At 43.0% G+C, this 26,586-nt stretch overlaps 1 long non-coding RNA gene across 4 annotated transcripts in view; it reads right to left on the bottom strand.

Annotated features, from left to right (window-relative positions):
* The window catches only part of LOC116149631 (uncharacterized), a 135,438-nt gene that overhangs the window by 19,053 nt on the left and 89,799 nt on the right, over positions 1 to 26,586 (bottom strand). The window lies entirely within an intron of this gene.

The raw sequence follows: 26,586 nt of genomic DNA, 5'->3' as shown, positions 1-26,586 counted from the left end.
AGTAGGTCTCTCTCCTGCCTGGGTACATTTTTGACCCTAGTGTTCCACAGAAATGCATATGCTGCCATGGCCTCTGCGGCTTAGGCTCAACGTGCAGCTGAATAAACCTGCTTCCACTGGAACTTCCAGCCTTTGGAGCCATCCTCAGCGCTGGCCTCAGCTAGCAAGCAGCCCACGAGGTGTAATAAAAGGACCTTCTCCAAAACAGCTTCCCAGGGAGCTGCCACAGTGCTTTTAAATTTCTGAAGTATTCAGTCCTGTTGGAGCTAAGGTACTGGAGACCCCCACGTAAATAACGCACAAAGTGATGGCCACTAGGTATTAACAAATTTATCGACTTGAATGATGAACCCCCCAGCAAATCCTAATGGAACAGAACCCAGAACAGGCTATTTTGGAGCCGGCGGGAAAAGCACAGGGTGCTAGAAAGATTATTGACTCCAGATTCGTGTCCAAACCACACGTTTTAATGGCTGAAGCCAGAGCTAGGGTGAAGACCGTGTGGCTGAGAAATCTGGAAAATATTCTACGTGCCCTTTTAATGCAAAAACTGTTTCAAGAGTTGTGGTAAAAAGCTCCCCAGGAGTACTCCCCCTGCCCCCCCGTGCGGTTGCAGCCCTCGCCCCAGCTGCGGAAGGCAGTGTAGCCGCCTCTTTCCAACTGACTAGGCAGCTGTGGACGTGGTACATTCTGCCAGTGCAGTGTGACGACTCATCCGGCTGTGTTTCATTGCCCAGGTTTATGAATTATCTGTGTCCAACATTTCCTCATCCCAGAGCACTGGAAAGCACTTTACTTTGTTGTAGTTGCTTTAGGGGTCTGATTCATGGGAGCCAAAGTAAAGAGCAGAATGGATAGAATGCAGTGAATACAGATGAGATTCTGGCCATGGTCCTGACTGACTGTGGAGTCTTCTCTAATCTGTGCCTCCTGGTCTCCTCATCTGTAAAATGGGCGTGCCCAGAGCGCTGACCTCACAGGGCAGTTCTGAGGGCGAAATGAGCTTATTTATACGAAGTGCTCAGTACAGTACCTGGTGCACTGGGACTGCCTAGTATGTGTTAGTCTTCACTAATTGGAGGAACTAGGGGAAAAATTGTAATTCCTATAAGTGTTCTCAAACATTAACAAGTATAGTAATAAGATCCCACTAAAAGCCTCTTTAATAAAGGTTAATTACACCATAGGTCATGCGATGTTCCTTCTGCAGTGGTAATCAGCCTCTCTCGCTGAGAAAGTCAAAGGCCACGCTCACAGACCTCCTTCCCTGCACTAAAATACGATTTTGTAGTGTAGAATTTGAGACATTTGGTTTACAAAGAACTTTCCCATCTTATTAGTCTTACAAGATCCCTATGAAAGATTCCCTGCCTTTAAATGACTTGCCCACGGCCATGTAGCCAAAAAGTTATAAATATTTGTATCAGAGCCCCAGAGCTGGCTAAATGTTACACTTTTTCAGTTCAGATTGTGGCTAGCATTATTCCACACTGTCACACTCATCAGCCATGAAAAGGCAGAAAATAAGATGAAATTCAAGGTAACAGTGTGGATTGAACTCAATTGTCATTAGGCTCCTCAGTTGATGTAACTGTAGCAGAATCTATCCAGAACGTCTAATCATGTACTTAAAATCCCAAATTTTAAATGTATTTAAAAGTCTCATGGCTTTTGGTAAGGTGTTTTTATGTATGGCATTTATTTTTGAACCTTAAAAAATGCTAAATATTACTAACAAAAGTTTAGCTTTTAAGTGCTGTCTTGATTGGTACTGGAGTAAGAGGCACTTTGTGAAGGAACTTGGAGGTGTGTGTGTATGTGTGTCTTTGAACCTGACCACTAGGATTAACCCAGAAATTACATAGTGCCTAGAAAGCCTAAATCTTTTAGGTCTACATCGTGATGTTCTTTTGATACTTTATCTCAGTGTTCCATAAAGCTTCCTTACTATTCTCTTGAATCCCAAGTCTGATTTAGGTAAACTATTAGTAGAACTAACACAAAAAGTGAGGGCCTGAGATTTGGTCAGCTAGTGATTGAAAAGAATTTTGAAGAAAAGGTTTGAAGGCAGAGATAAATTCAGTGGAAGATGATTATAATGTTGACATACAAGTCTTTCCTTATCCCCATCCTCTCCCCAAGCAAACTCATCTGTGAATATCAAGACCAACATTGAACATTCTAGTGGAATTTCATGGTGACATTTGCTTAAGGGAAAGCAGTGGAGGGGAGGGCTTTAGTTTCAAGACCATATCACATTCCTGCCACCTGTGGCACATATTTGGAAAAAAATCTGATAGTTAAGTATCATGTCCCTAGTGCAGTAAAAGCAGAAGCAAAGGTGAGAAGAAGCCAAAAGCCATCTAATTTTTTCATGTTCAATCACTTCTGACCACCAGAGCAAGTACCTAGAGGTCAGGTAACTGCTTCTGAAGCTGATAAAGGCCAAGAAGATGCTCAAATATAGCACTGTTGTGAAACTAACAGGTTCCCACCACCTGAGAACTAGACCTGGCATTTTAAGAGCAGTTTTACATCAGATAATTGGGCCAAGTACAAGTTAGGAAAGGTCAGAAACCTCCAAATCCATACAACAGTCAAAAGGATAAACAAGGATCACTTAAGTTTCTTGTTACCTATTAGTCCACTAAACCCAAGCAAGAATTTGGGAAATAATCTCAACCCAAGAAAGCACCCAGGAATGAAATGTATTTGTGCTTAAAAGGTTTGGTGTTATCTACATCCAGTTGGTTTGTCATGAGACAGTAAGTAATGGGAGGAATTCATAATTTTTTTTGATTTCTCAGAATATTTCCCAATATTTCCTTTACAATTTGGTTTTCTTCTATTAGAATTCTTGTGCATAGAAATCTTTCCATTTTTTTCTAATAATCATGTCCATCTTTTTCCCTTTTACAAAAAAGTATTATTTGCAGAAAAGATCCTAGCAGACTGTATTTTTTAGTTTTCATAGGTTCACTCAAACTTAACGATTTACCTATATTTGTGTTGATATCCTAAAGACGACCTGACTAAGTTATAAAGGAGGCACTCAAAAGGAGGCATCTATTTGCCACCCTGTCCAAGCTTTCAGGAACTGTACCATTGCCTTTGTGTTCAGTACACTCCTGAATGCCCAGCGCCCTGGAGAACCCCAAGCTCTCCATCACACCCAACCAGAGCTTGGTGCCTTGTCTGTCTCCGCACACCAGGAGCAGACTTAGACACACAGAGTGCACCAGTGCAGTTTGACTAATGTATCAGCTTCACTGAGGATAGTAATTCAAGTAGAGGAGCATAAGGCAGCCTTCATACAGGCATGACCCTTTCTCGGAAGCCGTTTTATGAAACTCGCCACCCACTTCCTTTTGAGTCATCCCCATATGCATTGGCTCAGCCAGCACCAAACATCACCTGTCCATTTCCGTACCCTCTAAGGATAGTTCTGGTGTCTATAAAATGGGAAGACTGATATCTGCCTCATAGTATTCTTGTAAGAATCAAAGTAGGCAACTTCAGTGAACTATCTGGCACCTGGGAGAGTCTGAACGTATGGTAAGTACTACTACACTTAATAGTCTCACTTTTATTAGCAATTTTGGTTATCCCTTCATCAGTAAATTTTGAGGCCCAAGATGGAGCCTCTGCTGCCAGGGGTGCCAGTTTAGCAAAACCAAACCATAGATAACTTTCTGGTATCTGCAAAGGACTCCTGGCTCTGCTTGGCCAGAAATGCGATGTACACCCTCTTGCCCCGAACAAGGCTGATGGTAGCCCCAGCCTAGTAGACCTTTTCTATTTATCTTGTCCTTGTTCTTTATTCTTTATCCTATAAAAGCTTCCTGCCTTCTGCTTGTTTTGCAAATCTCCAAAAGGATACTGTCTACTTCATAAAGTGTAAACGAAAGTTTGTATCACCTCAATTGTCTCCTCTCATTATTCTTAATGAATTCACTGAAATGAAATTCCTTTTAATTAAGTATTAGTACGCATCAGGTCCTGCCCTAAGGAATGTATTTTGCATACAGAATCAGTTCTACTTTAAACAATTAAATGAATCGCTTCTCAAAAGCAAAGGGCAATTAAAAACCAAAGATCAGAATGATCATCAGAAGGTACACTGGTGAGTACTGATGCATTTCTCATAAGCAGGTTGAGAATATTTAATAATACAGAACACTCATTATATACACTAGGTACAACTATTAATTAATGTCTATTACTCACCAAAAAAAACTATATAATAAAGAGAGAGAATTAAGTGTATGAGAAACGAGCCTGACAGAGGCTTGCCACGATGATCACACTCTTGGTGATAGGAGCGAACTTCCTGATGCTTGTAGAGCCTCAGGACTCCCACTGATGTGCAGAGGTGTGCTGATGGGCCTGGCTATTATGTTTAGTCACTGTGGTCATGAACACAGGCAGATGGCTCTGGCTTTAAATTAAAATACATTTAATCAGAAATAATAGCATGGCAAAATATCATCACATCAGACCTGCCAGAGCTGCACAGTTAATGCAGCAGCCATTTATTTATAAGTTCTGTCATTACAGGGGGAAAAAAACACCGGAAAAGAAGGTAAGAAGTTATCTGCTCCAATTCAGTGGATCTCCACGTCCAGAGAGCTTATCTCAAGTCCTGCATTAAGCTCAACTTGGGTGGCTTGTCTTCAGAGGGTAACAGGAAACAATTCTCCTGTTTGAATCATCTCATTCACTATTTTAAGGGAAACCTGACATTAGATGAAAGTCACCTTCTGGGACTTTAAATAGCTTTCTATATCATTAAAACAAACACATTCTTTTTTTCCCATCTCACCAAATCTCTTTCTGTATTGACCACAACAGGAAGGAGACTCTTCCAGCGGTTCTTAAACTTTAAGGAGCATTTAGAACCACCTGGAAGTAAAACACTGCTGAGCCCCAGAGCAGTTTCTGATTGAGTAGGTCCGAGTTTTTCTGTTTCTCACATGTTCCCAAGCAACACTCATGCCGGGGACCATACTTTGAGAACCACTGCTGTCTGCAGTCAAGCAGTACACAAGGGGCAAGCACCAACCACAGTCAAGGCCTTTCACTTCGCTGTGTGTGCAATGTGGTAAAGAGAAGAAAGAAGAGTGAAAAAGAATACACACATACCTAACACGTGTATCACAGGCATGTTTTTTGATCCTTAAAATAACAGTGAACTAGGAAGCACTTTCCCCATTTTGCACATGAGAAAACCAAGGCCAAGAGGGGTGGAGAGAATTGTTAAAACACAGCTGATGAAGAGCAGAGCCAAGACTCCCACCCAGGTGCCTCTGGCTCCAAGTCCCAGATACTCCTTCCCGTACCTCTCAGCAGCTCTGTCCTCTGGCCCCAAGAGGTTAGAGCACAGGCACAGCTGGGGGGTCCTGGCTGCCAGCAGGTAAAACATGAAGGCTGAGTCCTCAGGGTTAACTGATATCTGAGGTTGCGGGCAATGCATTTTCCATTACATGACTGGGAGTCATTCTCAAATCCATGTAGTAGTTTATGTATAGATATTGCTCTCAAACCAGATATGAAATTGGACCTTGTTAAGATCTGCACGCTCAATTACTTCTGTTTCATCAGACAGTGCCCACATTTGCAAGCCTACACATAACTCCCTCTGTCCATCTGTGTAGACTTTTTCCTCTAGTTTTGACAGAACAAAACTGCAGTTATAGATGACATCAGTGTCTGCACATACAGATTCCATCCCATCCAGCTGACCTTCCTCAGTGACTACCAGGCTAGAAGAGGAAGCCAATTACCAGACCGAAGGCACATACTGATAGGAAGTCGGGAGGGGAGAGGGGTGGTTAGGAAAACATCCTGATCCTTATTTTCATCAGGAGATGTGTGTAGGACTTAGGAAACCAGTCCTACAAACAGCATCAGGCAAGTCCCCAACATGTCTCAGCGTTTACTGTCAACATTAAGATTTTCTACAAGTGGCAAAAACAGACAATACACAGAAAATACAGTCAATAAACATAACAAGATGCTCAACCTGACTGGTAGCCAGGGAAATGCAAATTATATAAGGAGATTTTTTTTTTTAATACAGTGCCTGTCACACCAATGACATTCTCAGCTGAAATGGAAAAATGGCTTGATTTGGAGTCAGCACTGGATCTCAGATCCAAAGCTCCTTTCCAGCTCTGGGAAGCTCTCCCGGGCTCCATGGAATGTCCCTCCTGAGTGACTCCAGACCACCTTGCTTGATTCTTAACACCTCACTGTAAAAATCATCTGTTTTTCAAATCTGTGTCTCCTGCTAGGCTGTGCGCTCCTCATAGGCAGGGAATTTGTCCCACATCTCTTCCCCAACAATGCCTGGTACACACATACGTCCAGTAAGACTGATGAGCCCGTTAATAAAACTGAAACAACCTTGTCCACTTGGGCAGCTCACACACTGACGTAAGGCAGCTGGCTTCCGCAACTTGCCCTGCGGACATGACCCCCAACCCAATTAATTGTCTTACAGTGTTAATATTACTAGGCTAATGGCAGGGGAGGTGGGGGGGGGGGTGTTGGTGGCTATTCTGTGGAAGAGTAAGAAGTGTTAGGCATATGTAGAAATCCTGTTCTGACAGCACTTGTTTCCATTTGGCAAAAATTATGGCTGAGTGCCTTTGTAAAATTTACTGAGCAATTTGATAATGTATTCAAGATAGCCAACAGATCGTCCATCTTGGTTAAGAAAATGATTTCTAATTAACAGGTATAAAGTTTCAGTAAAGCAAGATGAACAAGTTTCAGAGCTCTGCTGTACAACACTGTACTGTAGATAACAATACTGTACACTCAAAATCTATTAAGGGGCAGATCTTATGTTAAATGGTCTTCCCATAAGAAATAATTTTTTAAAACATTTGTTTTAACACTGAATATTTTTCAGGCATTTAGGATGAGTGGGTGAAGAATGGATGCGAGGAACTCATTTGTAGATAAGAGTTCCTGACTCCTTATTACCTTAAGTGTGGAGGTGAAGAGAAGTGGGCAGATTAGGGTAACACTGAGAAGACAGAATTAACTTGAAGTGGTGTTTGATTTGGGGTGGAGGGTAAGGGAAAAGTAAGATTCAAGAATGACACTTGGGGTTCAGGCTTGAGCAATTAACTGGGTGCTTTTTAGGGCCCTTAACTAAGACCAGGGAAGGTGGTAGGAGGAGCAGGTATGCACAGGTGAAGACACAGAATTCTGTTTGAGACCTGAGGTGCTAGAGACACGGGCCAAATGGAGAGAATGCCATCAGGTATACAGGCCCAAAGTTCAAGAGAGCACTTCGTGATCAAGATACACACAGGAGCTCATGGTCACCAGGGGAAAGGGGGTGGGAGGGTATAAATTTGGGAGTTTGAGATTTGGGAGTTTGAGATTTAGAAATGTTAAACACTATATATACAAAATAGATTAAAAAACATTTATTCTCTATAGCACAGGAAACTATATTCAGTATCTTGTAATAACCTTTAATGAAAAAATATGAAAATGAATATATGTATATATATGACTGAGACCTTATGCTGTGCACCAGAAATTGACACATTATAACTGACTATACTTAAATTAAAAAAAAAAATATGCACAGGGAACTATATTCAATACCATATAATAGCCTATAAGGAAAAATACAAAAGGAAATTTATATATGTATGTGTGTAACTGACTCAGCATGCAGTACACCAGAAATTAACACAACATTGTAAACTGACTATACTTCAATTTAAAAAGATATGTACTTAGCGTAAAGAAAACACTCACTGATATGAAATGACTGGCTCTTCTCTTTACAAATTATTCTACCTATTCACTAGAGCAGGTCCCTCAACAAGACTACATTCAGATTTTTTTTTTTTATTGTGGTAAAGGATACATAATATAACTTCACCATTTTAACCATTTTAAAGCATGGAATTTACTGGTATTCAGAACATTCACATTGTTGTAAATCCATCACCACTATCCATCTTCAGATTTTTTTAAATTGAGATATTTAAAATTAGCACCTCTTCAAAAAACAATACTTTAGGTGGGAAGGTATAGCTCAGTGGTAGAGTACATGCTTAGCATGCACAAGGTCCTGGGTTCAATCCCCAGTACTTCCATTAAAACTAAATGATAAATAAATAAACCCAATTACCCCCCCAAATAGCTATTTTGTAATTAATTTTACTAATTTCAGGTTTTTTATACAGAGGTGTTTGAAGTTAGTATAATAACTTGTTTTATCACTGAGTCTGAGGTCCCTGAATATCATCAAATGTACAATTTTTAAATTCATTTTATAACAAGGAATTAGATGACTAAACTACTGCGAATGTCTGTGAATGCTCAAGGTATCTCCCATGAAGAGTCAAGAAAAGTTTTTCTTCACAAGGAGGAGCCTGGGCCCTGCCATCAGGCCCGAGGGCAGCGAAGGGGCAGCTGCTAATCACTATTGCACAAGCCCTTTCCTGCACGAGGTGGCCCTGGCTTCTTTGTCCTCCTTCCTGTTGTTTCAGCTTCCTGAGCAATTAAGCCCACTGCTGCACTCACAGATAAATTTAAAAAGTAACAAAAAACTTTAATCTTGAAGTCCACCAGTCATTTTTCATCATTATCTAATTGGAGAGGTCTACTATTTATTGAAATTTTAAAAGAGAGCGAAAAAAGGAATGAAAAGAAAAGGAATTAAGGCTTCTGTAGGCCCTAGGATACCAAAATGGCCAAAACATCTCTTCTTCTCAAATGGTCTTTCCGTTCTCTTACCCCTGAGAAAACAGACTACCTACTGATCTACAGTTAAATGATAAGTCACTGGATAAACTAGAATTCTCAGTTGCCAAAAATTCCAAAATCTCAGCTGCTTAAAAAGTTCCCACTAGGGTAGAGAATGATTATCAGGAGATCTTGCTCCTCTTTGCTGAATTTTTGCTTTCTTGGCCTTTTTTAAATCCCTGGAGGCGACTATGTGATCCTATTCTGGTCAGTGAAACTTTGCTGAGTCTTCTGGAAAACTTTTTGCTTTCCTGATAAAGATCCCTAGCAAAGAACTCAGTGGTGCTACAACATGCCCCTTTGTTCTGTCTTGAGTGTAGATGTGATGCTTTATGCTATGGCAACCATTTTGCAACCATGAGGCAACAAGTATAAGAGAAAAAACCAACAAGATTAGGGGAGCAGAAAGTTGGAAAGAGCTTGGATCCTTAACATTGTTGAACTTTTCTTGTTGAGTGAACAGTAAGTGTTATTATCATTTAATGCCCATTTAAAAAATACCCATTTAAAAATCTCGGCTACTACTAAAATGGTAACAAAAATAATTTCAACCGTATGTATATGAAAAGATAAACAAGCTTGACAAACCTTTAAGCAAAGACTCATCAAGAAAGAGGACTCAAAATCAGAAATGAAAAGAGACCAACCAATACCACAAACATAGAAATTATTGTAAGAGATACAATTTATGTGCCAACTATGAAAATTTTATACGAACAAATTTGGCATCATAGAAGAAATGGATAAATTCCTTAAACATACAACCTACCAAGACTGAATCATGTAGAATGAGAAAATCTGAATAGACTGGTTACTAGTACTGAATCAGCAACCAAAAAACTTTCCAAGAAACCAAAGTCCAGGATCAGGCAGCTTCCCAGGGGAATTCTATCAAACATCCAAAGAAGAATTAATACCAAGCCTTCTCAAAAAAATGAAAGTAGAGAAGAGGAACCCTTCCAAATTCATTTTAGGAGGCCAGAATTACCCTGATACCAAAACCAGACAAGGATACCAGAAGAAAAAAAAATTATAGGCCAGTATCTCTGAACATAGACACAAAAGTACTCAAAATATTAACAAACAGAATTCAGTGACACATTGAAAAGATAATACACCATGATCAAGTGAGATTTATTCCAGGGATGCAAGGATGATTCAACATCCATAAATCAATCAATGTGATACACCACATTAACCAAGTGCAGAATAAAAACTATGTTTCATCTCAATAGATGCAGAAAAGGCTTATGACAAAATTCAACACCCACCTATGATAAAACTCTCAACCAAGTGGGTATGGAGGGAATGTATGTCACAGTAATGAAAGGCCATACGTGACAAGCCCACAGCTAACATCATACTCAGTGGTGGAAAGATGAAACTCTTTCCTCTAAGATCAAGGGACAAGAATGCCCACTTTTGCCACTTTTATTCAACATAGTATTGCAAGTTCTAGCCAGAGCAATCAATCAGGCAAGAAAAAGAAATAAAAGGTATCCAAATTGGAAAGGAAGAAGTAAAACTTGTCACTGTTTGCAGATGACATAATATTATACACAGAAAATCCCAAAGACTCTACCAAAAAACTGTTAGAATAAATAAATTCAGTAAAGGTGCAGGATACAAAAATCAATATACAAAAACCTATTGCATTTTTATACACTAATAATGAACTCTCAGAAAAAGAAATTAAGAAAATAATCTCATTTACAATTACATGAAAAAGAATAAATTTAACCAAGGGGGTGAAAGAACTGTACACTGAAAACTATAAAACACTGATGAAAGAAACTGAAGATGCAAATACATGGAAAGACATTCTGTGTTTATGAATCGGGAGAATTAATGTTAAAATGGCCACACTAATCAAAGCAATCTACAGATTCAATGCAATCTCTATCAAAATTACAATGGCATTTTTTTTTACAGAAATAGAACAAGCAATCCTAAAATTTGCATGGAACAATACCCCAAATAGCCAAAGCAATCTTAAGAAAAACAAAGCTGTAGGCATCATGCTCCCCAATTTTCAACTATATTACAAAGCCATAGCAATTAAAGTAAATAATTTTATGGCATAAAAACAGATACATAGATCAATGTAACAGAACAGAGAGCCCAGAAATAAACCCATGCATATATGGTCAATTAATTTGAGACAAAGCAGTCAAGAACACACAATGAGCAAAGAACAGTTTCTTCAATAAATGGTATTGGAAAAACCGGACAGCCACATGCAAATGCATGAAACGACCACTATCTTACACCATACACAAAAATTAACTTAAAATGGATTAAAGACTTGAATGTAAGACCTGAAACCATGAAACTTCCGGGAGAAAACATAAGTGGTAAGCTCCCTGACATCAGTCTTGGCAATAGTCTTTTGATTTGGCACCAAAAGCAAAGGCAACAGAAAAAAATCTCAAATAAACAGCCTAACATTATACCTAAAGCAATGAGAGAAAGAAAAAAACAAAACCCAAAGTGAGTAGGCAAAGTTAGTAGAAGGAAAGAAATCATAAACATCAGAGCACAAATAAGTGAAACAGAGACTGAAAAAACAATAGAAAAGATCAATGAAACTAAAAGCTGGTTATTTGAAAAGAAAAAAATTGATAAACCTTTAGTCAGACTCAAGAAAAAAAGGCAGTGGGCCCACATCAATAAAATCAGAAATGAAAAAGGTTACAACTGACACTACAGAAACACACAGGGTCCTAAGAGGCTACTATGGGCAACTATACACCAATAAAATGGACAACGTATAAGAAATGGACAAATTCTTTAAAAAAGTACACTCTCCCAAGATTGAATGAGAAAGAAATAGATAATACCACAATAGACCAATCACCAGTACCGAAATTCAATCAGTAATTTTAAAACTCCCAACAAAAGTCCAGAACCAGGTGGCTTTACAGGAAAATTCTACCAAACATTTAAAGAACAGCAGCAAAAATCTGACTCCTTCAGGTGACATGTCTATGAAATGGCACCCACACAGCAAGTAGTAACAGAGCGAGAATCTGAAACCAGATCTATTTTTGAAGACTGTCCCAAAGGGTTGATGAGAACCGACTTCCTAGTGTCTTTTCACGGCATTATCAGCCACCATTCCCCCAGGGCTGAAACCGGCCTTCTCACCGCTGGAGCCATTGTTACCTCCCACACAGCTGCCTCCAGGGTGTCTCAAGTGATTCCCTCCTTCCCAGTCCCCCTGCCGCCCTCCCAGCTCGCCTCCTCATGACCACTGCTTGGTCAGATGCATCACAGGAGGATCCAAACCGGTCTCCCTGCCCCCCGTCCGCCTTTTCCAGCGCGCTGCTAGGACTTGCCAGAGATACAAAGCCAAGTCTAAAACTTTGCTCTGAGCCTATGACCTCCTTATTAAAAGAATGTATACCAGCTTCTTCACAGCTCTAAAAACTACAAGAAACAGGCCCCCACACATTCACAGGACCCTTTCCAATACAAGATTCTCAGTGTCTGAAGGTGGGTATACCCCTCAGTGGGAGCCAGCCCCCTGCTGGGTCTTGGCTTGCCAACTGGCCAGCACTTGGCCATGAGAACTCAGCCAGGGAAGGGGCAGAGAGCCAATCGGAAAACTCACTGAAAACTTAAGCGCTGTGTTTGAATAGCCACAGGCCAGCCCGGCAGCCCGGAGAGATTTTGTCAGGCGTGCACCCTCCTGTTAATTGGTGGGCAAGAGGGTTCCTGGGGCCCCCGAGTTCCAGGAGCTGCTCAGCATGAAAGGGGCACCCAGAGCCCTGGCGGACCAGATTTTCCAGGTTCCCTTGGACACAGCCTTACACAAAGACAGGGCATCTCAGTATTACAATTTATAATTTTATATGCATAAAGCTGCTTGCATCATCTAAACTACAGAAAATAAATCCCCATGGAACTCCCCTGGTGGTGTGCAGACACTGGGCTCTCTGTTCTCCGTATCAGTGATCCTTTAGAGCCAAGTATTTATTTTTATAGCCATCGAAAGTGGGCACAGGTGAGAAAGATTGAGACCACTTAAGCATCCTTCCTAGGCTGGGATTCTCCTTCCCACTCAGTGCTAGACCTCATTCCCAGCCAGTCCCTCCTAACTTCCCATTTGGTGCTCTGCTCCTCTCTCCACACAACAGAGGAGCTACAAAGGCATTTAGAAGATGGTGCCCCCTCTCCCAAAACTCCTCCCACCCTGACCACCACCGCCACCCACACACAGACATGTACACACACTCAGCTCCGTCCCACCAGGCATTAGAGAATGCGTCCCTTCCAGACAAGAATGTTAAGGGAGTAGGTAGAAGGCAGGGGACAGGGACAGGCCACAGGTCCTATAAGAGAACACACTGGGGGGAGGGCTCTTGGGTACCCAGCAACCTTCTGTGTTGCTCTCTTGCCCCCCACCACCATACAGCACCCCAGGAATGGTCTGAATCAGATAGACTCAGCTGCAGCCCAAAGCAACAAGTCATTGTGTGAACCCAGCGGTGACAGGTGGGGTTCTCCAAGAAGCCGATAGAGACGAGGATTAGCATGCAGACGTCTGTTAGGGAGAGCTCCTGGGTCAGGACCCAGGGAAGGGCGAGAGGAGGAGGAGGAGCAGGAGAGGGGAGGCTCAGCTGTGATGCAGCCCTGAGAAGGACCTCAGCTGACCTTGGGGAGAGACCAAGGGTTGACATAACCTTCCGAGTTGTCCCAAGCTGGGGAGGAGAACCACGTCTATCACCCGACCTTGATCAGTCACCGGGCGTGGACTTCCTCTAGCAGTTTCTGGGACCTTGAATGAGATAGTTCTCTTCAGCTGAGGCAATCCCCAAAGGGTCGTGACAACTGAGGGCCATCTTCCTACAGTGGGGGGTAGGAAGTCCCTCATTCCTGAACAGCGTTCTGGGCAGCACCTCCCAGCATCCACCAGCCTGGAATTCCCTCTCTCCAGCCAAGTCCATGGGGAAGTCTGCTTCCTCCAGGAAGCCCCCCATGACCACAGCCTCTCTCAGGAACTGCTCTTCCTCTGATTTTACTAGCACCACAGCCCTGCAGCAGCTTTGGCTTTTCGAAGGCCAACTTCCTGTGTTAAAGAAGCCAGATGGTAAACTCCTTGAAGGCACCGGTTACACAACCCTCTCTGTGTTGGCTTCTCTCTCCATGGAGCAGTGCATTTCAAGGGGAAGAATGTGGGCTCTGGGCTCAAATCAGGACTAAAATTCCTGCTGGCTCAGGCAGCTTAGAGAAGCCACTTTCAGCAGCCAAGTACCTCGACTATAAACTGACTCTAGCGTAGCCAAGCCTTTCCTCTCAGTTGTTGACTCAGGCAGCAGACCTACACTGAGAGGCGCTGACACGCCGAACACGTGTATCTTACTCCTGTTCCTTAGGACATTTCTCTTCTTACATAAGCGACACCAGCACAGGAGGGCCACCAGTGAGATGCCTCCTGGGGCATATGCCTTTAAACCTGAGAGGGCCTGAGGCTGAAGTCCGGGTCCTTCCCACGGCTTCTCCTGCTCCAGAACCCCTCAGGGTAGCTAAATTTTGCTTTGTTCATCCACCGTCATGGCCCTCAAATTTCATACCATGGCAGCCAAGGCCCTGACTTGACTGCTCACCACCTTCCAACCTCATCTCCACAACATCGCTCCGGCCTCAACACCCCGCGCCCCATCGGTCCCGTGGCCTCCCCAGCGGAGACCCTCCCCGCAGCCCGGCTGGAAGCGCGCTCCCTTGTGAAACTCATCTGCTGGTGAGAATGAACGGCTCCTTCTATGTGCAAAAACACCAGATTCCTCCCTCATATGAGCTCTTACATCACCCTGCTTTGCACCATCTCATTTAAGTATAGTTGTCTTTTCTTTAATAGAGCGTAAAGGCCTTGGGCAAAGGGACACTCTCAGCCATCACTGTATTCCTCGCAGCACTCAGCATAAGGTCATTTTAACAGTAATAAGTGCTCCAAATGTACCTATTGATTGAATTTCTTTAAAAAAAAAAAAAAACCATAATTCTTTAGTTCCAGAAAGACTTTAAAAGCTCTCATTTCATCTCCTTAAGAATTTTCATGTTTTTTTTGTTTAAAGTTCTTTCTTACCTTGTCTGCAGAAAGAGCTTTGCTTTGGAGTCACCTGGGCCAGTCACATTGGCTTTTTGTGTCCAGTGGCTGTGGTTCTTACTCTCCTGTTGGGGATTTCGGGTCCCGTGCCCCCACCCCAGCTCTGCAAGCCGACTGGTCAGGCTGCGGTGGGCTCCGGCACCCGAGCAAACCAATACTGGGTTGAAGGTGAGCCTCTGATGAGCAAACCAGCAAATTAGTACCACCTGCCTGTGGCTCGGGGAAGGGGTGTTCCCTCTGACGTCCTCAGGAATTCCAGGTGAGAGTCCTGTAGGCAAGAGTTCTGGAACTTCAGCCTCGCGGGCAGCTATACAATGTCAGTGTCTGTCCCAGGACCCAGGGAGAGGCAGGCTCTCTGTCTTCAGCTGCACCCCTGCCCTCCCCAGAGACCAAGGGGAAGGCAGTCCTGTGTCGGCTCTCTCTAGAGATCCTGGGACAGCAGTGGCCCACAGGTCTGCTCCAAGCCCCGTGAGCTCACCTGAGAGTGAATGATTTGAACTACCTTTGCTCCTGGAAGAACGCTGCTAGGGGCCATGGGAAATACAAAATTAAATTCCACTCCCCTGGCCTCAGACAGACATGCGCTGACTCTCCGCTCCCCTGGATTGCCTGAGCTTGAGGAGGTACACGTGCCCACTATCTGGCTGTTGGAAAAGCGGGGTCACAGCAAAGCAAAAGGCTGGCACCCTGACAGCCCCGCCGATTGAACTGTCGGACGACAGAGGCAACTGGGCTGTTTTTAGCCATCAGCTCTTACAGCTCAGATCAACGTGTTTCTAATTCCCAAAGAACAGACTCTGCATGCTGGGAGCCACAGCTGCACGGAGGCAAAGCTGAGCTCCGTGGAGGCTTGTTTTCAGGGCAGCGTTGGCAGATGAAGGAGGCACGCCAATTATCCACATTTCCTATTCTAACAACAGCTTTTCCTCCTTATGAAACATCTGCTTGTTTCAAACAGTGCTCTTACCAAGGGAACCAGCAGGAAAGCAAATTCCTTTACATCCACTGGGATCTGGTGAGCCCTCCAACATACAGAGGGACCATGACACAGAGAGCAAAAGAGCAGTGCTGGGAAGTCCTGGGTTTTTGCCCACCCCCACCCCACCCCTACTCACCCCAGCCTGCAGTGGGCTAGTTTAACACAAATTTGCAAGAGTATTGGAAAAGGAAAGAGACAATGGATGGAGAGAAGGAGGGAGGGAAAGGAACACGGGCTTAATCCAGTAATGTGTCAGCACTAATACAAGAAACTCCTCATTTAAGAACTCAAATGGAAGAAACTGAATCAGGCTTTGCAGAAAGAGTAGAACACTTCAACCAGCTTCTTTGACGCTTTCTGGAAGCTTTGAACCTGGTCCAAGTTTACTTAAAATGTAGTAGTTATTTACAGACCATATTTAGGTCCCTAAATGAATTCATCATTTCAGTGAACTAATAACTGCACCCCTGTCCCCAAAGGTCCCCAAAGCTATAATCCTAGGCACCTCGTTCTTTTCACTGGCCAAATCTAATCCATCGACTCCCATCAATTCAACCTCCTGAAATATTCTTTGAATCTACTTCTCGCTTCATTTCCATCACCTCTAATTTAGTTGAGCCTCTAATAATTTCTTATCTATGTGATAGCAAAGGCCTCCAGAAGCAAGGTCTACTCACATTTGTTCTTTGCTGCCAGAACTATAATAGAGACCTCCAGTATGGTACTTCACACAATAACCTCACGGTTACGTCTGCACGTGCACCACAGTTCCTCGTGGGCGCCATGACTTTCTTTACATTTGCTTTCACCCTACCTGGAATGTCATCTCTCTCCCACTGCACTTCTTCATCCAACAAGCTTGACTTCATCATTCGATGCTCAAGTCAGTCATTATTTTTCCAGAGAAGCATTCCCTGGACCTCCTCGGGATAGATTAAGTGCCCCTTCTATCACTGTAGCATCCACTAATTGTTGATTGCCTTGTTTGTGTTCCTTCTCCACTGCTGGCTCATTGGAAATAGACTATCCCTTAGTCCCCTGTGCATTCTTCTATGCTGGAGCCTGGCACAAAGCAATTGCTCAATAAATACTTGTTGAATAGGTGAGTGAATGAAGAAATCTCTACTGAAGGAAAATGAGCTAAAACTGAGGGAGGTTGTATACCACGTAAGTGTAATGAAAAACTTCTTGTTTTATAAAAATGGTTTTAAAGACATTTCACCCCAACTTCACATCATATATATAAAAATTAACTCAAAATGAATTAAAGGCCTAAAAATAAAAGCTAAGACTAGACCATTTTTAGAATAAAACATGGAAATAAGTTTTAATAATCTTGGACTAAGCAATGGTTTCTTACACATGACACCAAAAACACAAGCAACAAACTTGCACGTCATCAAAATTAAAAACTTTGTGCTTCAAGGACACCATCTAGAAAGTGGAAAAACAACCACAGGACGGAAGAAAATATTTGCAAGTCATACATCTTGCAAGTGAACTTCTACCTAGAAAGATAAAGAATGCTTACAACCCAACAAGAAAAGGACAAACCAATTTTTTAAATGTGCAACAGATTTGAAAACTCACGTCTCCGAAGAAGACATACAAGTGACCAATAAGCACATGAAAAGATGCTCACCGTCATTAGTTATTAGGCAAATGCACACCTCACCTGTACCCACTAGGATGGCTAAAGGTTTTTTTAGAAAGCGGACAAGTGTTGGTGAGAATGTGAAGTCAGAACCTTCGTGCATTGCTGAAGGGAATGGAAAACGATGTGGCCCCTGTGGGAAACAGTCTGCAGTTTCTGAGAAAGTCAAACACAGAACTACTTTATAACCTAGCAGTTCCACTCCTGGGTATATACCCAAAAGAACTGAAGGCAGGAACTCCAACAGACATCTGTTTACCATGTTCATGACAGCATTATTCACAAGAGCCGAAAAGCGGAAATAATCTAAGTGCCTGTCAACAGATTCATGGATAAAGAAAATATGTTCTGTACATACATGGGACACTATTCAGCCATAGAAAGGAGTCAAATTTTAACATATGCTATGAAACGGATGAGCCTTGAAAAATCATGCTTAGGGAAATAAGCTAGACACAAAGGGACAACTACTGCATGATTCCACTCATATGGGGCACCGAAAATGAGCAATTCACAGACACAGAAAGTAGCATAGAGGTTACTGGGGGTTGGAGGAGGCAGAAAGGGGAGTTACTGTTTAATGGGCATAGAATTGACATTGGGGATGATGAAAAAGCCCTGGGTATAGACAGTGGTGATGAGTAACCAACATTATAAATGTATTTAATGCCACTTAACTGTACACTTACAAATGATTAAAATGATAAATATTATGTTATATATATTTTACCAAAAATAGAATAAAGAATGAAGTACTGATACATACTACATCATGGATACACTTTGAGAATATTATGCTGAGTGAAAGTATCCAGTCACAAAACCCCAAGTATTGCATGATTCCATGAATAGGAAATGTCCAGAATAGACAAACAGGCAGAGCCACAGAAACAGAAAGTAGATTAGTGACTGTGGGGAGGAGAGAATGAGGAGTGACTGCTAATGGGTCCCGAGTTTCTTTTCAGGGTGAAGAAAATATTCTGATATAATAGTGATGGTCGCACAATTCTGTGACTATACTAAAACCCATTGAATTGTGCACTTTAAAAGGGTGCATTTTATGGTATGTGAATTATGTATCAATAAATATGTTTTTTTTAATGTTTAAAAAATTTTCATCCACTAGAATGGACTACAAATTAAAAGTTTAAATCTTTGTTTCTGAATCTTGAAGAGTAATATAAATACCCATTGATCTAAACTTGTTTAGGGCCAGGAAATAAGTAGAACTGACAACTTCTATGACTGCTCAAAAAGTTAATGACACGATTAATAAAATTCAAATTGACAGGGTACCATTTTTACCCATCAAGCTGGGGGAAGTCATAAAGGTTAATTAATAGTACACAGTGTTACCTGTATTTTTTTCACAGTACTTATCTGGATGGCAATAAGGACTCATACACTGTTGGGTAGAATAGAAATTAATGCTAACACTTTGGAAAGCTATTTGACAATATATGGTAAAATATAAAATACAGTTACCCTTTTAACCCAGGCATTCCTTATTTGTAAATGTATTCTGGAGACATATACTCAAATAATGAGCGAATACATATGTATAAGAATGTTAACGGTAGCACTGTTTATAACAGCCAAAATACTGAAAGTAATTTAAATATCTACCCACAGAGGACATGTTAGGTAAATGTTAGTATTTCCACACAATGGAATGCAATGCAGGTAGTCAAATTAATAAAGTAAGTTTCCATGCCTTACTTTGGAGCAATATCCAAGATGCATGAAACTTTTACAAGCATGGTGTTGAATCTATGTAAAATGAAGCTGCTAGTTGCCTACCCAGTATTCATTCTTTCCCTCATCCTTACTCAGTGAACCCCGATTTTATTCCGGGCTGCAGAGTACCTGCCAATAAGGCCTTACTTCCCAGCCTCCTTTGCAGCTAGGGATGGCCAATGAGACATAAGTGGAAATTGTCAGGCAGAGCCTCTGAGAAAACTGCCTAAATGAGGGTAACTCAGCTAGGAGAGCACACCCTTTTGGCCTTTCTGTTTTCTCTTGGCCTGGTACTGGCTAGAGCTCCAGTATCTATTTTGAAAACATAGAGCTACTTTGAGGATAGAAGTCATGCTACTGTAATGGAACAGAATGATAACCAGGAAGCTACCTTTCCTCTGCCTTCCTCTGACTTCTGTACGATAGAGAACAATAAATCTCTTAACTTGTTTAAGGCATATATTTGGGGGTTTTGCTACAAGCAGCAAAGCTTATCCTAACTGATACAATCATATAAACATAGATGAAAATTTGATACGTGAGGGAAGTTGTGGCAAACTACAGACAGCGACTTAAAGGCCTGCAATGGAAAGGAAACTTATTTATTGCGTATTCTCTGCTATTGCTTCAATGTTTACCATGTCTGTATCGACACATCTTAGGGGCTGCCTTCAACTCTCCAGCTTCAGCTGTCCTTACCCTCTGATGCTTGCTCCTCTCATTTGCTGCCTCTGTGACACACTGGTTCCACCAGGTGAAGTTAATGGCCAGCATCTCTGACTCCTCCCACTGCTTCAGATGAAGGACCACACCCTGGGGTCTGACTTTTCAGCAGCTGCTAAGAGGTCAGGTAATGCAACCTGGCAGTGCAGGGGAAATAATGTTCTGTGGGGTGAACTTCACCGGATGGGAGGACAGGAGATGGGAGAGAGCCAACACGTATATTTATTCCTCATTCAGCCCCCAAGGGACTGCCCCAGGGCATGGTGTTTCTGCACATCTTGTCCAGAGCTACCACTCGGGGGTGAGAAACTGGCCAGATCCAGTGGTGAAGCAGCAGCCACCTTCACATCACTTAACACATCACCTTATTATCTGCTTCCTGTTCCTCTCAACCTCCGTGATTCCGCTTCCCTCACAGTAGCCGCCTCGTCACTGAACCTCCCAATGATCCAGTAGCACTTAAGCTTTTCTCCAAGCTCTGTTTCCAAGGCTCAGGCAATAGGCATATATTTCTTTTCAATTAAAAGAGTAAGAGAAACATGAGAGAGGCAAGTGGGGAGGGGCAATACAGGGGTAGGGGATTAAGAGGTGCAAACTATTAGGGATAAAATAAGCTACAGGTATATATTGTACAACATGGGGAATATAGAAGATACTTTATAATAACTATAAATGGAGCATAACCTTTAAAAATTGTGAATCACTATATTGTACATCTGTAACTTATATAATATTGTACATCAATTATAATTTAATAAAAAAGAAGAGAGTGAATTAGTTAATTTTTTAGAAACCCAGCAAGCAAAACAAATAAGGGGACCAGAGCCCAGGCGCTGGGTTTGGAGGCATATTAGTCCATAAACTCTTGTATTTCTACAGTCAACCAAAAAATGAAATTTAAGTCCCTTTTTTTTCTAACAGCCCAACATCCTTATTTTTCTTAGTGTATCTTATTAGGATTTTTACACAGTCTAGCAAGCAGTAAACACCGTAAGTTTAAAACCACAACACATAAAAGGAGCTGCATTTTTACTGAATGATTGAAACCCAAAGGGACAGATCCCAAAACCAAGGACATATGAGAACACCTGCCTGTACTGTCCTCATCTGACTCTGTCTGAGACTTAGAGACATTCAAAATCCCAACACCCTGGAATCTGATCTCACGCAGACCACAGGATCAACAGAGCGACTCCAGGGCCGCGCAGCGCTTTTTCTGTTGACACGGATTCTAAAAGTCACTGGCAGCCCGTATAAAACCTGCAGGTCTGGGGAGCTGTGTCTTTGGAGCTGGATGACCTAGAGTCCTCCTGTTTGCATTTCTCAGAAGTCGGAGGAATGGCCACATTGCCTAGGCACTCCTCTGCCACAGCACAGCTTCAGAGCCATAGGCTTCTGCTTCTGCAGCAGGGAGCCAACAACCAAAGGATTATCAGCCAAACACACAGCACGTACGGGACCAGGGTATAGAAGCCTGACCTCTAGCTCCAAGTCGCCAACCTCAGATCCTTCAGCAAACTGAGGTACCCCCTTCATCCAGCTGGCCAAGATCAGCTTAGACATGTCATATCCAGGAATGGACAAGGAGAAATTCACTTGCGCAAACCCACGTTGGGCCCATACACGCCAATGTCACCCTCCCTGTGTTCTCTCTGTCCCTTAGTGTCTTTCCGTGCAAAGTGAGAAGATGGCAGCACATTCTTACAGCTATGCCAGGGACTGGACGTTGTGTCTAGGCATCCACGAGACATTTCCAATATTCCAAGCATGCCTGTGACAGAAACACAGGAGCCAGGTCCCAGTGCTGCACAGAGAAACACAGATGTCCACTCCAGATGTGAGGTCAAAGCTGTTGCTTTAACATCAGATTAAGACGTGTACACTCAGGTTCGCAGCAGCATTACTGACAACAGCCAAGTGATGGAAGCCACCCAAGTGTCCATCGGTGTATGAACGGATAAACAAACTGTGCTATATACATGCAAAAGAGCACTATTCAGCTTTAAAAAGGAATGAAATCCTGACACATGCTATAACATGGATGAACTTTGAAAATACTATGCTGAGTGAAATAAGCCAGACACAAAAGGACAAATGCTATGTAATTCCACTTATTGGGCCAAGAATAGGCAGTATCATGGAGACAGAAAGTGAAACAGTTTACTAGGGGCTTGAAGGAGGGAGAAAGTGAGGAGTCATTGTTTAGTGGGTGTGGGTTTCTATTTAGAATGCTGGAAATAGGTAACAGCGATTACACAGTGTGAATGTACTTAACACCATTGAATTGCACCCTTGTAAGTTATTACAATGGTACATTTTGTTACTTATTTAACAATTAAAATGTTTTAGATCAAGAGAAAATGTCATTCTTGTGACTAGAAGTATCCCACTTAGAAATAAGCCATGCCTTCAACACGTATGCATTAAGCATCTATTAAGTGCTCAGTTTTAAACTGGGTCCTTTGGGGGATTTGAAGCCGCAGAAATGGTCACTGCCAAATAGCAGTTGAAGTAAATAAGTAATCAGTATGGGAAAAAAAATCAAATAATAATAATGCTTATATACATATAGCAAATGCTCATGTAACAAATAACTAATGTTTGTATTATGTTTACTTAAGACTCTCCTGTTTCACTTAACCCAAACAATGTGTGGCGCTGGAACCAAGTGATGTGCTCAATAAAACCACTGTGTCTGTCATTATTATGATTTTACAGATGAGGAAACAGACTCATAGAGGTTAATAACCCAACAATTACTATGTGGCAATGCCAAAACAGTCTTTCAATATCAACATCTGAGCCCATTCCACTAAATAAAAGCTACCTCATCAAACAGTTCCCACAGTGTATGCAGGTGTCCATCCTTTCTCATGGGATTGCTTAAGAGACCGCTGCTGGGGGGAGGGTGTAGCTCAGCGGTAGAGTGCTTGCTTAGCATGCACAAGGTCCTGGGTTCAATTCCCAGTACCTCCCTTAAAAATAAATAAATGAACTTAATCACCACCACCACCCCCACACACACACAAAGAGACCACTGCTATAACAAATGCCAAAGTAACAGAGGCTTAAACAAGATGGCACATGTTTCTCCCTTGTGTCACACGAAGTGCAAGCATTACTCCATTACTGATCATGGTGTCCCTGTGGTGTTGGGAACACTGGCTCTGTCGATCTTGGTGTCCTGCCATTCTCAGCAGGCAGCTTCCATCTCACAGTCCAAGTTCACTGTTACAGCTGCAGCCATGATGCCAACAGTCCAGGGGAGAGGACTGAGGAAAGCCCTTGTCCCTTTAAGGCCACAACCCGGAAGTTGCACGCGTCACTTCTGCTCACATCACAGAACTTAGCGGCACAGCCACACCCAGGTGCAACAGAGCTTGACGGTCACCTGCTCCATTCAGACTGAAGGCTCTCTGGACAACAGAAGGAGGGCAGTTGTTATGAATGCACAAGGGGCAAGTCTCCACTACACGCACCTTACATCTGGGCAAAGCTAGTCATGGTCCCTGGCTTCTCGTCTCCGCTGGGCCAGGCCCCTTGGAGGGGACATCTCCTCCCCTCAGCAGCCCACGCCAGCATCCTCTCTGCTTGTGCTTCAGTCACTGACAAATCAACGCTGCTGTCAGGAAAATCTACACTAGGAGACTGGAGTTCTGCACGGGAGGAAAGAAGATACTCCCTTAAGGAAACTCGGTCTGCTCTTTGAGTAACATTAACCCAGGGAGGTGGGAGAAACGGGAACCTGTGTGACCTGCGGCAACTAGAACGCGTGTGTCAAAGGCAGCCTGGCCGCCCCCACCAGAGCTTCAAGAAAAAGCATCTTACAGACCAAGACTACATCCTCTTTATCCTTATAGTCCTAGCAACCAGGATAACACAACGTCCACCACAGTAACTAACGTTTGGCACTTTGCCATTTACAAAGTGTTTCCATAGATATTACCTAATTTTTTCTGAAACCCAGGAGATAGTATTATTCTGCCCATTTTATAGGTATTAAAATACAGGTCAGTGAGCTAAATGAACCCCTGCCCAAGAACACACAATTAGGAAAGAGATGAGAGTAACTTTAGGGGGAAAAGTTGAATGTAGAGAATTTCCTTTTGTGGCCAAGTCTTCTTTTTCTAAATCTACCAGTGCGTAGCTTAACCTTTAAATCCTAATACTGCTCATACTTACATAATGATTTGACAGGTCAAGGGCTGAAGAACGGTGCGGGGTGAGCTGTGGTGACTGCAGACAGCACTGAACGTGGACTCAGGTCTAACAGGTCTAATCCTGGCTCTGACACTAATTTGCTAAGTGACTTTGGACAAGTAGTTCCACTGCTCTGGCTTCCGTTTCCTCATCAATAAACCAAGGACGTCACCAGTGCCACAGAGAATTAAACGAGAAACTCTAATGAGATATCACAGAGGTGCCTGGCACATAGCAGACCCCCAGTAAATGTATCCACAGAATTCTACACCTGAAGGCCATCTGTCCCAACCCGTTTCATAAATGAAGAAACTGAGACTCAGAAAGGTGAAGTATAGTTCCCTAGGTGACCCAGCTGGGCCCTACAGAGCCAAGAAAGCATACCAGCTCTTTCCACGCATGGCCTCATGCTGTTCCATACACAACGCTGCTCTGATGTGTGGAAGGAGTGGATGTGGATGTCCAGAGGAGAAAGTATGCTTCGGGAGCAGATTAGAGAGCTGCAAATCTCAGGGCTGGATATACGCAGAGAGGCATGCTCACACCCACACACATCAGAATTCTTCTTGAGGGCAGGGGCTTTCTCATCTCTCTCACTGCTGTATTCCCAGGGCCTAGAATACTGCTTCCAAGATAGTATTTTTGACTAGCCAATGTTTTTGACTGACTGAAACACACACACACACACACACTTCTGCAAAGCAGAGCACTCATTAGAACTCTACCACCTAGTCCAGTAGACAGAGTCAGTTCTAGATTTAAGCCAGACTAGTTGTGCCTTAGAACTTCGCCTCAGCTGTTAGAAGCCCCTCTGTCCAGTGCCCAGTACCTTCAAGATTCTGAAAGCTTTTAGGCTCCAGTTTCACTACGACAAAAGCTTAGTCTTCTCTCTCAGCATTGCTTCTGGGCCCTGACCCCTCAACAATTTATATGGCAACAAGCGGGGTCTGGCCAATTAAATAAGCCAATGGACAGATTAGAAGAATTAATAAAAATCTTCATTAATCTAAATAGTGTGAGATACAGCAAAAAGTCAGTGGGAAGCTGACCATGGACCTTCCCAAGAGAATAAAAAAAATATTTCACCACTGTTTCCCCTGAGACCCAGAAAGGAACACTAATTAAGACAACTTAAGGGAACCTGGATCTAAATGAGACCTGCTGTGTTCTCTTTCCTTGAGGCTCTTGACAATTATGCGTTGTTACAGATGCAGGCAGAGCCCCAGGCTTGAGAACAAGGGCTTGAAGAACATCTCTGTAAACTCTGGCTGGTTAACTGCCAGGAAGTACGATTCTTAGGATGGAAAAAGTAACTCAAGGAGGTGAGAAAGAAAGAGATTCCATAGGACAGAATGGAATTGGAAGTGTCCCAAAGCTGATAAATAGAAAAGGAAGTAAAAGAAACGGTTATCATCTACAGCTTCACTCATTCCTTTGTTGATGGATTTGTTTACTCAACTAGTGTGGACTGAATCCTGACCACCTACAAGCCCTGTGCTTGGAACATGGAAACCTTGTGAGAAAACAAAGACGCAGGTCCTTCGTAAAAAGAGATGATGCTCCAATGGAAGAGAAGGATTTCAGTCAAATAATCACGCGTGTAAACATAAAAGTTCTATTTGGGCAAGTTCAGCGAAGAGGAGGTTCTGTAGTACCCACGGCTGGCAACCCACCCAGACTTCTGAGATGCCTTTTACCTGTCTGGTTGGTGAGTCCACCCCCACCGTCTTCACCTAAAGCCTCGACGTGGAACCTTCTCCTGAGGATTGCCCATGGGCATCTCCTGCAGGAAGTGGTTGGGAGTTAACCCACCCCTGCAGCCCACGACCAGTCCCTGCCAGTCAGTACAGCAGTGGGGGGGAGTACCGGAGCTCCCGACATCTTCCTAAAGGCAGGACAGACTCTGCAGTTCAGTTTACCCTCCAGAGCTCCCCTCCAGATCAGGCCAAAGCAGGAACACATTCCTGGGCAGCAACTTCTCCTTCCCTGTCTTGCTTCCCTCACTCCCCTCCTTCCCGCCCTCGATAAATCACGGGTACACACATCCCTGCCTCAGGCTCTGCTTTTGGGGAGCCTCATCTAAGACAATGATACTCTAATAGTATATAACTGGGAGACTTGACCAAGTCAGAGGGGCTTTCCTACAGGAATGATTGAGCTAAAGAGAAAGGAAGAGTCTAAATTAACAAGACGAACTGGAAGAGAGGTGAAAGCCCCCCGACAGAGGACAAAGCACGAGCAAAGGACCTGTAGCAGCAGAGAGCAAGGCTTTCTCAACTGCCTGAGAGAAAGCTGGTTGTCAAGAGCCCACACGTTGAAGGGAGCCGGGTGTGAGATGAGACACAGAGTCGGGCTCAGGAACAGAGGAGCCCAAACTGTCTGGCTCCAAGGGGGTACAGACAGAAG

The sequence above is a fragment of the Camelus dromedarius genome, chromosome 30 (assembly GCF_036321535.1).
Source record: "Camelus dromedarius isolate mCamDro1 chromosome 30, mCamDro1.pat, whole genome shotgun sequence".
Classification (NCBI taxonomy): Eukaryota; Metazoa; Chordata; class Mammalia; order Artiodactyla; family Camelidae; genus Camelus; species Camelus dromedarius.
This window is presented reverse-complemented; position numbering and strand designations above follow the sequence as displayed.